The following is an 11,137-nucleotide window of genomic DNA, read 5'->3' on the forward strand; positions in this document are numbered from 1 at the left end:
TCTATTGAATGATCCAAAACAAATACTAACCGCTTACACCTGCATTCATCCAGTTACTTGACATCCTGTATCATTTGTCAGATATACACGTCAAGTAATTAACCAGTTGCCAGCCTACTGGTTATTGTATATACACTTGCGAAGAATGTGATCCCTTTTTTCCTTAATAATAGCAGCTCCTATACAATGTATAACTATAGATACAGTACCACAGTCCAGTCTTGTTAAGTACAGTGCTGGATATATAATAGCTGTTTCTTTGTAGAAAAAAGGCTTTCACATGGTATGCCAAAATAAATATAATATTTTACATGCATATCCTTAGGTAAATAAAAGGCAAATATTTCTGAGTGGTGTTCTGATATGGGAACTTATAGTTAGATCCTGATAAAAATTTCTGGAGATGGACATGGTCGTTCACTTTGGGTTCAAGCAGTAAAAGTTAATGAACGATATTCATTTTTTGGGTTGTTGTACAGTGCTGGGAGGTGGTGGGCGGTCTTTCTTTTTTTTTTTATCGCCGCTTCACAACGTTGATGTGTGTCCATCAAGCAAAGTGTTATTACCGTTTTATTACCGCGCGCCGCCCCGCTTCACTCCCGCAAGCAAAGTCCGTCTGGAGTTAAAATTATAAAAAATATATATATGAGTGTTTCATTTAGTAGCGATATTCTTATTTCTGAACTGTAATTGTTGTTATTATTATTTGTTTATTTAGCAGACACCTTTATCCAAGGCGACTTACAGAGACTAGGATGTGTGAACTATGCATCAGCTGCAGAGTCACTTACAACTACGTCTCACCAAAAAGACAGAGCACAAGGAGGTTAAGTGACTTGCTTAGGGTCACACAATGAGTCTGTGGCTGAGGTGAGATTTGAACCAGGGACCTCCTGGTTACAAGCCCTTTTCTTTAACCACTGGATGACACAGCCTCCTAATACTGTGGTTTGATCATGCAGCATGACGTTCTTGAAGAGCACACGACCTGAGACAGCTACTGGGCTCAGCAGCTCTGCATTAACTAATTAAAAATAAAACTTTGTTGTGTACGGGTTTATTATTAATGGAAATGATATTGTTGTGATTGCTGTTTACTGTGAGAAAGTTTCTCTTTCTTGCGTGTGTATTTTTGGTTTAAAATAAATAAATACAAAATAACACGGTTACAGCAGCTGTGCGTTGATACGCTTTAGGTAGATTGTTTCAGTCTGTCACAGTATATCGCTGTCGTCTTCGTGGCTGCTTGCAGCACCATTACAAAGGCAGGTTAGGCTAACAGCAGGCTTCCCTCCGTTGTTCCAACTGTGGGTTTGCCAGAAGCTACATAGTCCCTGTATACTGCTTCATATTATTATTTATTATTATTATTTATTTCTTAGCAGACGCCCTTACCCAGCAACTTACAGCTGTATACAAAAAATACATATCAATAATTACAGTACAATACAAGATACAAAATACAATGACTTAAGTCCTAATAAGAGTAAATGCAAAACACAGTACGAGTTGATATCGGGGCAGTTCAAGAGCAGATAACAGTGTTGATAGTTACATCAGGGTTAGATACGAGTGCAAGTGAAATATAAAATACTACAGATTGGGTTAAGTATAGGATTAAATACAGTAAAATAGGAAGCAGATAAGTTCAAGTTAAAGTGCAGAAGGCAGAGTGCTATATTGTCCAGAAGGGAAGAGTTGAGTTTTACAGGTGTTTGTCTGAAGATGTGTGTCTTCAGGAGGCACCGGAAGGTGGTCGGGGACTGGGCAGTCCTGACATCCATAGGGTGGGGGTGTAGGGAGAGATGAGGGTCTGGAGGTAGCTGGGTGCAGTCTGGTTAAGGCATCGGTAGGTGAGTACAAGAGTCTTGAACTGGATGGTAGCAGTGATCGTGAGCCAGTGGAGAAGCAAGGCAGAGAGAACACCAGATGAGCAGCGGAGTTCTGGATGAACTGGAGTGGACAGATGATGGATGCAGGAAGGCCGACCAGGAGGGAGTTGCAGTAGTCTAGGTGGGAGAGTACCAGGGCCTGGACGAGGAGTTGCGTGGTAGTTGGTGAGGAAGGGTTGGATTCTTTGTATGTTGCTCAGGAAGAAACGGCAGGTGCGTGCTAGAGTGGAAATGTGCTGAGAGTAGGAGAGGCAGTGGTCCAGGGTTACTCCGAGGTTCTTGGCTGATGAGGAGGGAGAGAGCGTGGTAGATTTCAGAAGAGGTGTTAAAAAGTTTGCGGATATCAGAGATTATAGAGGAGAAGAACGAGGCAAAGTCGTCAGAGGAGATAGAGAAGGGAGGAGGAGGAGAAGGTAGAGAATAGATTCTGGGAGTTTTTAGTGGAGGATTGGATAATAGATTGGAAACAGGAGAGTTTACCAGAGGAGAGAGTAGAGAAGGAGGAGAGGAGGGAGCGGTAGAGGTCTAGGGCAGCAGGGAGTTTGGTTCTCTTCCATTTCTTTTCAGCAGAGCGCAGTTTGGTTCTTGCTGAGCAGAGCACAGAGGAGAGCCTGGGTTGGGGAGGTGAGGGGACATGGAGGAGAAGAGGGTGGAAGGTAGCAGAGTCTACAGAGAGTTGGGAGAAGGAGTCGATAGGAGGGAGGTGAGAGAGAGAGCGGTGGAGGCAAGGACAGAGGGCGAGAGAGAGCAGAGGTTACGGCGGGAGGTGACAGTGGGGGTATGTGGAGTAGGGAGAGAGAAAAAGAGATGAAATAGTGATCAGAGAGGTCCAGAGGGGTGACACAGGGTAGAGGGGCAGCAGGCCCTGGAGAAGGTGAGTTCCAGTTGACGGCCAGCTTTGTGGGTAGGAAGGGATGGAGAGAGAGAGAGAGAAGTTGAAGGAGTGAAGGACAGGAAGGAATCCGGCAGAGTGGGTGGGGTTGGAGAGATGGATATTGAAATCACCTAACAGGACAGTTGGAGTAGACAGACGCGGAGTATGGCACAGGACATGGAGAGAGGACAGGGCAGCAGGAGTTGCAGTGTTATCAGGAGAGAGCCAGGTTTCAGTGAGAGCAAGGACATCGAGAGAGAGGTGGGAGGCAAAGGCAGAGGTGAAATCAGCTTAGCAGAAGAGTGACAGTTCCAGAGGGCACCAGAGAGTGTGTGGGAGGGGAGGGGGGAGAGGCAGAGAGATGAGGTTAGAGGGGTTAGGGGAGCAGCAGCGAAGAGAGGACAGAGGACGGGAGTGAGAGGACAGAATAACAGGGATGTGAGAGACATAGCAGGACAGGTGAGACAGATAGGTACAGTAGTAGTGGGAGCAGGAGCAGTGGAGGAAGGGTACAGACCTGTCTAGTAGTTGGTGTCTTCCAGAGCGCTGCTAGGTTCGGATTTTGTCCAACAGTCTCTCCTTGTAGGTCTCTCCTTGCTGGACTCCCACAGCTAGACTCCCGGCTCTTTGGTAGAGAGGCTCTTCGTTTGGCTGCCGCTCCGTGCTGGCGCACAAATAGGCTAGCCGTTTATTATACTAAATTGCGCTAAAGACAATACATAAGCAATACAATAGTTTCAATGCACTTCAATGGGATCACACAACTACAAAACGCTGTGTAGAAACCAATCAAATTGCAAATCAACCTCTATTCAATTTAACTACACTCACCTGGTACTAATCACAAACAGTAGATCATCTAATTAAAACAACACCAACTTTTATAATATTACTTAAATACAGCTAATGTTAAGAGTTGAGTAAGAGAATGAGGCCTCTAGTAGCCACTGGGGGAGATTTGGAAAAAGTCCTCGCTCTACCTGTCCTCGCTCTGACTGCCACAGCTCAGACTGGCCCTTGGACGTGTGGCTCTTGGACGTGTGACCCTTCGACGGTTGGCGCTTACAACGGCTGGCGTTCTAAGACACTGTTTGCAATTTATACTATCCTGCAGGTCTAGAGCTGGTCCACTTTACACGTTGTCTAAATTCACTTCAATCAACCACAGCTCTGAGCACTTTAGAAATGAATTCCTTCAACCAGCTAATGTAGTTACATCAGAAACAAGCATTCAATTGTACTTACCTGTTGCAGTCAATCAGGCCAGACGACAATAGCCGCACGTTTGAAGCTTTTTCAGCTCGGTACAGCTCTTACAGTAGTGACTTTCCAGAGACTTCTGAGCTTGATGGCAGCAGCTTCCCAGACCCTTTCCAGACCCTTCCTTTGGGTTTCCTGCACATGCACCCTCTCCAAACCTGGGTCAACAACAGGGTTTTTCAGCCTGGGCCGACTGGTTACAGTGTCTCGCCACTGTCTAAGTGCGCTCGCTTGGTGGACACAGCCTGCCCATCTATGTCTAGGTTTAACACTGGGCAGCGTCACCAGAAGAGACATGTCCAGCCATGGCTGGGGCGCTGTGTGGAACAGCAGGGGTGCACAGGGGCTGTGGCACCCCCCGTGGCAGGGTCACCACATAAATCTTTTGGAGCTGCAGGCAAACTGCCATGCAGTTTTTTTTACAGGAGGTTCAAGGGAGACACGTGCTTGTTCGGACAGACAACACTACCGTGGTGGCTTATATAAACCACCAGGGTGGCCTCAGGTCTCCCAGTCTCCAGTGTGTGGCCCGCAAGCTGTTGCTCTGGGCACACAAACACCTTCTCTCACTGCGGGCGGTACACCTGCCCAGGGTTGTAAACTGGGCGGCGGACCTCCTTTCCAGGAGAGTTCCCAGCACCTCAGAGTGGAGGCTTCACCCCGAGGTGGTGAGCCTCATTTGGGACAGGTTCGGGAGAGCAGAAATAGATATTTTTGCATCCCAGGAATCGACCCACACCCCCCTTGGTTCTCCATAACAGGAGACGGCGACCCGCTGGCGATAGATGCCTTGGCACACCAGTGGCCGAGGCAATTGTTGTATGCCTTCCCACCACTCGTCATGCTCCCGCTGTATCTAGAAAAAATCAGGCAGGACTGGGCCAGGGCCCTATTAGTAGCCCCTTACTGGTCCAGGAGACTTTTGGTTTTCAGCTCTGATGCAGCTCCTGAGCGACCAGCCTTGGAGCCTCCCAAATCGCCGTGATCTGCTCATTCAGGCGCGGAGGACCTCATGGCATCCCGACCCATCGAGCCTACAGCTCTGGGTCTGGCCCCTGAACAGCTGCAATTAAGCCATCTGGGTCAGTCCAGTAAGGTCATTGACACCCTGCAAAATGCCAGAGCAGCGTCCACAGTACAGGTTCAAGTGGGGTGTCTTTCAGACATGTGTCTGCCTCGTGGGTTTGACCCCACGATTTTTCCCATGGCAGTAATACTACAGTTTTTGCAGGACCTATTTGAGGAGGGGAAATCCCCATCCACGTTAAAGGTCTATCTGGCAGCCATTTCGGCCTGCCATGTCAAAACTGACTCGGTCTCCCCAGGAGCTCACTTCCTGGCGGGGCAATTTTTGAAAGGAGCTTGGCGGCTTCGGCCACCTCTGAAGGATATTGTTCCTCACTGGAGGCTTAACGTAGTGCTTGAGGCACTCGTGGAGCCTCCATTTGAGCCCTTGCATTCAGCTGAGCTGAAATTTTTGTCACTTAAAGGGCTTTCTTGCTTGCAATCACTTCCGCTAGAGTGAGAGGAAGCATTTTCAATTGCAAAAGTCTGCTTAATTTTTTCAGAAGCCAGGACAAAGGCATTCCACATCAACCAGTCTGTGGAATTGGAGGCTTTCCATTGACCTCCTTTCCAGTCTGCCCTATGTGGACAGGACACAAAGTTGGAGGCAGTCCTTTGTTTTGTCTGTTATGAGGCCATGGGCAAGCCCTGTCTAAACAGAGGCTATCAAAATGGATAACAGACACAGTCAGGACGGCCTATGAGTGAGCCAACTTGCCCCCTCCAGAAAAGCTCACTGCCCATTCTACCAGGGGCATGGCAACTACAAGATTCTATTGACCTGAATGTCATGGATCCCCAAAACCCTGGCTTTGGAGCGAGAGTGTTGAGGGCAGCTTCAGGGTCTTCCCTTACAACATAACATAGAGGTGAGTTCTCCCGCAATTGTTTAGCCCTAGCTACTTGTTTCTGGTGTTCCGAATGGTAAGGCGCAAGGCACAGTGGCAGTGGCAGTCCGGTCGTTATGCAATATTGCCTTGCAACGACTTTGGTACACTCACCCATTCGGTAATGGTTACATTTTGTACTTGATAGGGAACGTTATTATCATAACTCTGGTTCCCTGAAATAGAAATGTAACCATTAACCTCCAAGGTCACTGTGTCCATGATTGCAGCACATTTGAAGGAAAATGACATAGTACCTGTGTCTGTGGCCCTCTTATGCTCTCAGGGGCGAGCATGGCTGCATCACAGGCGCTTGCGCGCAGCTTTGGTATTCTATTCAGGTTCCGGGATCTTTACAGGTAAACACCCATTCGGTAATGGTTACATTTCTATTTAAGGGAACCATGGTTATGATAATAACCCAATGTTTTCAGATTTATCTGTTAAGTAAATGTTGAATCGGCAAGTGTAAAAAAAAAAAAAAAAAAAGATTTTAATTCACTGATTTATTTGTTAGAAACCCAGATTTAATGTGTCAGCTAAATGTTGACTCACCAAGTTAAAAAAATTTATGATACCCATTTTCAACATTTAGAAATTATATCTGAAAGTACAATTTTCAAAACTTGTTCAATAACATGTACAGACGTGCTCAAATTTGTTGGTACCCTTACAGCTCATTGAAATAATGCTTCATTCCTCCTGAAAAGTGATGAAATTAAAAGCTATTTTATCATGTATACTTGCATGCCTTTGGTATGTCATAGAATAAAGCAAAGAAGCTATGAAAAGAGATGAATTATTGCTTATTCTACAAATATATTCTAAAATGGCCTGGACACATTTGTTGGTACCCCTTAGAAAATATAATAAATAATTGGATTATCGTGATATTTCAAACTAATTCGTTTTTTAATTAGTATCACACATGTCTCCAATCTTGTAATCAGTCATTCAGCCTATTTAAATGGAGAAAAGTAGTCACTGTGCTGTTTGGTATCATTGTGTGCACCACACTGAACATGGACCAGAGAAAGCAAAGGAGAGAGTTGTCTGAGGAGATCAGAAAGAAAATAATAGACAAGCATGGTAAAGGATAAAGGCTACAAGACCATCTCCAAGCAGCTTGATGTTCCTGTGACAACAGTTGCAAATATTATTAAGAAGTTTAAGGTCCATGGAACTGTAGCCAACCTCCCTGGGCGCGGCCGCAAGAGGAAAATCGACCCCAGATTGAACAGAAGGGTAGTGCGAATGGTAGAAAAAGAACCAAGGATAACTGCCAAAGAGATACAAGCTGAACTCCAAGGTGAAGGTACGTCAGTTTCTGATCGCACCATCCGTCGCTTTTTGAGCAAAAGTGGGCTCCATGGAAGAAGACCCAGGAGGACTCCACTTTTGAAAGAAAAACATAAAAAAGCCAGACTGGAATTTGCTAAAATGCATATTGACAAGCCACAATCCTTCTGGGAGAATGTCCTTTGGACAGATGAGTGTTATGTTCACAGACGAAAAAATGAAGCTTTCAAAGAAAAGAACACCATACCTACAGTGAAACATGGAGGAGGCTCGGTTATGTTTTGGAGCTGCTTTGCTGCGCCTGGCACAGGGTGCCTTGAATCTGTGCAGGGCACAATGAAATCTCAAGACTATCAAGGCATTCTGGAGCGAAACGTACTGCCCAGTGTCAGAAAGCTCTGTCTCAGTCGCAGGTCATGGGTCCTCCAGCAGGATAATGACCCAAAACACACAGCTAAAAGCACCCAAGAATGGATAAGAACAAAACGTTGGACTATTCTGAAGTGGCCTTCTATGAGTCCTGATCTGAATCCAATCAAACATCTATGGAAAGAGCTGAAACTTGCAGTCTGGAGAAGGCACCCATCAAACCTGAGACAGCTGGAGCAGTTTGCTCAGGAAGAGTGGGCCAAACTACCTGTTAACAGGTGCAGAAGTCTCATTGAGAGCTACAGAAAACGTTTGATTGCAGTGATTGCCTCTAAAGGTTGTGCAACAAAATATTAGGTTAGCGGTCCCATCATTTTTGTCCATGCCATTTTCATTTGTTTTATTATTTACAATATTATGTTGAATAAAAAATCAAAAGCAAAGTCTGATTTCTATTAAATCTGGAATAAACAATGATGGATGCCAATTACTTTTGTCAGTTTCAAGTTATTTCAGAGAAAATTGTGCATTCTTCATTTTTTGTGGAGGGGTACCAACAAATTTGAGCACGTCTGTATATATTTAGCTAAATCTGGACTTTTTGTGGTTAAATGTAGGAAAAAATAAGCGATTTACATTAAAGTTCTAACATTATAATATGTGTGTCATTGGGGCGGGGGCGCAACAAAATGTTTGCACACCACTGATCTATACCACGGTATCCCGTGACATCCCTACTGACCCCATATGTGCCGAGTCTCTCTCTTAGCTCACAGGAAGAAGCTTTACTCAATGTTTCATGGATACAGAGAATGAAGGCAGGTGGCAGAGTGTTCAGCTTTAGATTTGTAAGGGAGGCACCATCTCTTGCTGCTTTTAAAATAAGATTAAAAATACATTTTTGTAATTTAGCAAATGCATCATCCTATTTTTTATTACTTATTTTTGTCACTTTTTAACTTATTTTATTGTATATAATTTAGAGGTATTTTATTATCTTATTTTTTACTATTTCTCAGTTGTTTTGTGTATATTTTTGTTATTTTTATCTTTAAAGTGCTTTATAAGAAATAAAGATGGATTGTTTACACTCATTTTGAGGTACTAACATTGTTAGGTCATACCATAGTTGTTCAACTGTGCCGAGATCTGAGGAAATGAAGAAAGTTGCGTAACTTTGTGTACTGCATACTTCCTTATAAATTCAGTTATTTGCTAATCAAATACACAAATTCAAAAGGATGAACCGTGGAGCAGTGCCCCACCACAAGTCTGCTCCGGCCCCTCTTCACCCCTCATTACCTCGTCATGTTGTTGATACTGAATCATCCCTTAAGACCCAACTTGACAAAGTTTTGAGATCAATCAGCTCCTAGGAACCGGATGAGCACTGGTGGGCCGAATGGCCTCCTCTCATTCTTAAATCTTCTTGTGTTCTTATATGTTTTGATTAGACACTAATCTATTTTTAGTCCCAGACACTTTTCTGTCTTTATGATCACAGACAACAGTCCAAACATCTGAAATCAATCATCAAACCTGCATCTTAGAACACAGGAACAGTGTGAAGGGTGTGGTTTACGTGGGGTTAACCAGACACTTGTTCTGTTTATACAAGATTTCTGTTTCCTAGATACTGTGCTAGACACAGATACAGAAACCCTGTAATATCCTACAGGGGCAACCCTTCTGATTAATTAACTGTTGATACACAAGTGTGAGTCAGAAAGGGACTGATGACTGCAAACTTGCAGAGGATCTCAGGATCTGAACTCATGACTTTGCTCTCACTAGGTGAGTGAAGGATCAGCTTCTTTAACCAAGCCGGCTAGAGTTCCTTATATTAGCCTGGTTGATGCGATTCCATCTCATTATTATATCATTATATGGCTGGAAGTTGCACGATGCCTTAGCAGGATAGCACTCTATGAGAAGGGAAAACTGCTGCTACCAGTCTCAGCTCTAAGTGAGGAATTCAAGTGAGCTATGGTTCGGCTGGAAGTGACACACATGGAATCGTGTAAGTGTGTGAGGGAGGTAGCACCAGTAGTGAGAACTGGGAGAAAGTGGGCAGCAAAGGACACAGTGGAAGATACATATCAGTGATATCATGGGGCAAGTACAACAGGGAAGAGGAGGCTCCCCCGAGAGGCACAAAGCAGCTCAAGCTGAAAGGAGGAAGTTGGTTGTTACTGAAATGCAAAAGCAGGGGAGAGGATGATGTGCGTCAAGGCGGTGTCCCAGGCTAGCAGGGAGAATGGATGAGATGGAGAATGTGGAACAATGTAAGATTGGCTGGAGAGATCTGTGGACAGTGGAACAGAGGAGGATCTGCTTCCTGATCACGTCCACATATGTTCTTATGTAGTAGGGAACTCAGCATGTTCTTTGCGTTCATCACTGGCTACTCTGATGCACATTTTTACAGGATGTAAGGTAGCTCTGAGTCAAGGTTGCTTCACTTGGCGTCATGACCAGGTGCCTGCGATGCTTGGCATTAGCACTGGAAGAACTGCGTAATAAGATCACAGCTCACCACCAATACTGGCAATAGCTGGCACACAGAGAACGACATTCCTCCATCTGGGAGAGCAACAAACAGGAAAGGTTATTAGTACTAAGATTTGCCTGGGACAATTGGAGGCTGCTAGAGGTTGAAGAATGCAGGCCAATGTTGGCCAGCGCCTTATTTTCCCACCGGAGATTGCTACAACTATCTTTCGACATGACACTACCCTGTGGTCAGTCTCAGCACGCCTTGTTTTCCTGGTGGAGCTAACAGTGCCCTGGGAGGATTCCATGGATGAGGCATTCAAGAGGGAGAGTCCGGGTTTATCCAGTAGAGGTGGGTTGTCAGGAATTCATTGCACACTCCAAGCTCATTCAGTGGACAGGAGTTGCGACATATAGTGAAGACTCTATACAAGGTGGCAGAGCAAAGTAGCAACTGGCTGTGGGTGAAGAGGAAACAGGCCAATTGAGGACCAGAAAAAAGGAATGGATGGCTACTTGTGATGGAGGAAGTTAATATCAATGGAAAGGAATGGATGGCTAATATAAGTGATGGAGGAAGTTAATATCAATGGAAAGGAGTGGATGGCTCAGTTAAGTAAACTAGGCTGGGTTAGGTTGGGTGGGGGATGGAGGGGAGTGGTGATGGGATGCCAGCATCACTGTGTAGCTTTCCTGAGGTGGCGTGGGCTAGTCGATTAAATACCAAAGTACCCACCTGATGACCCCTACGAAATGCCCCACCCAGCACATTCCAGACGGTTGCCATGCTGAGGCGCTAGGAAGGCCTCACTTTGGCTGATCCCTGGAGCTAGCATTGCACTTCAGCCATGAACATCGAGCCAATAGGAAATCCACGTTGCGCGGCAGAGGAGCACTGGAGGCTCATATCTTACTTCAAGGTGTGCACTGAAGCTACGTCTTGCTTGGTCCACACTTTACAGCAAAGATGTAATTTCAAAAAACATTATTTCTGGTAC

The sequence above is a fragment of the Acipenser ruthenus genome, chromosome 26 (assembly GCF_902713425.1).
Source record: "Acipenser ruthenus chromosome 26, fAciRut3.2 maternal haplotype, whole genome shotgun sequence".
In the NCBI taxonomy this organism is placed as follows: Eukaryota; Metazoa; Chordata; class Actinopteri; order Acipenseriformes; family Acipenseridae; genus Acipenser; species Acipenser ruthenus.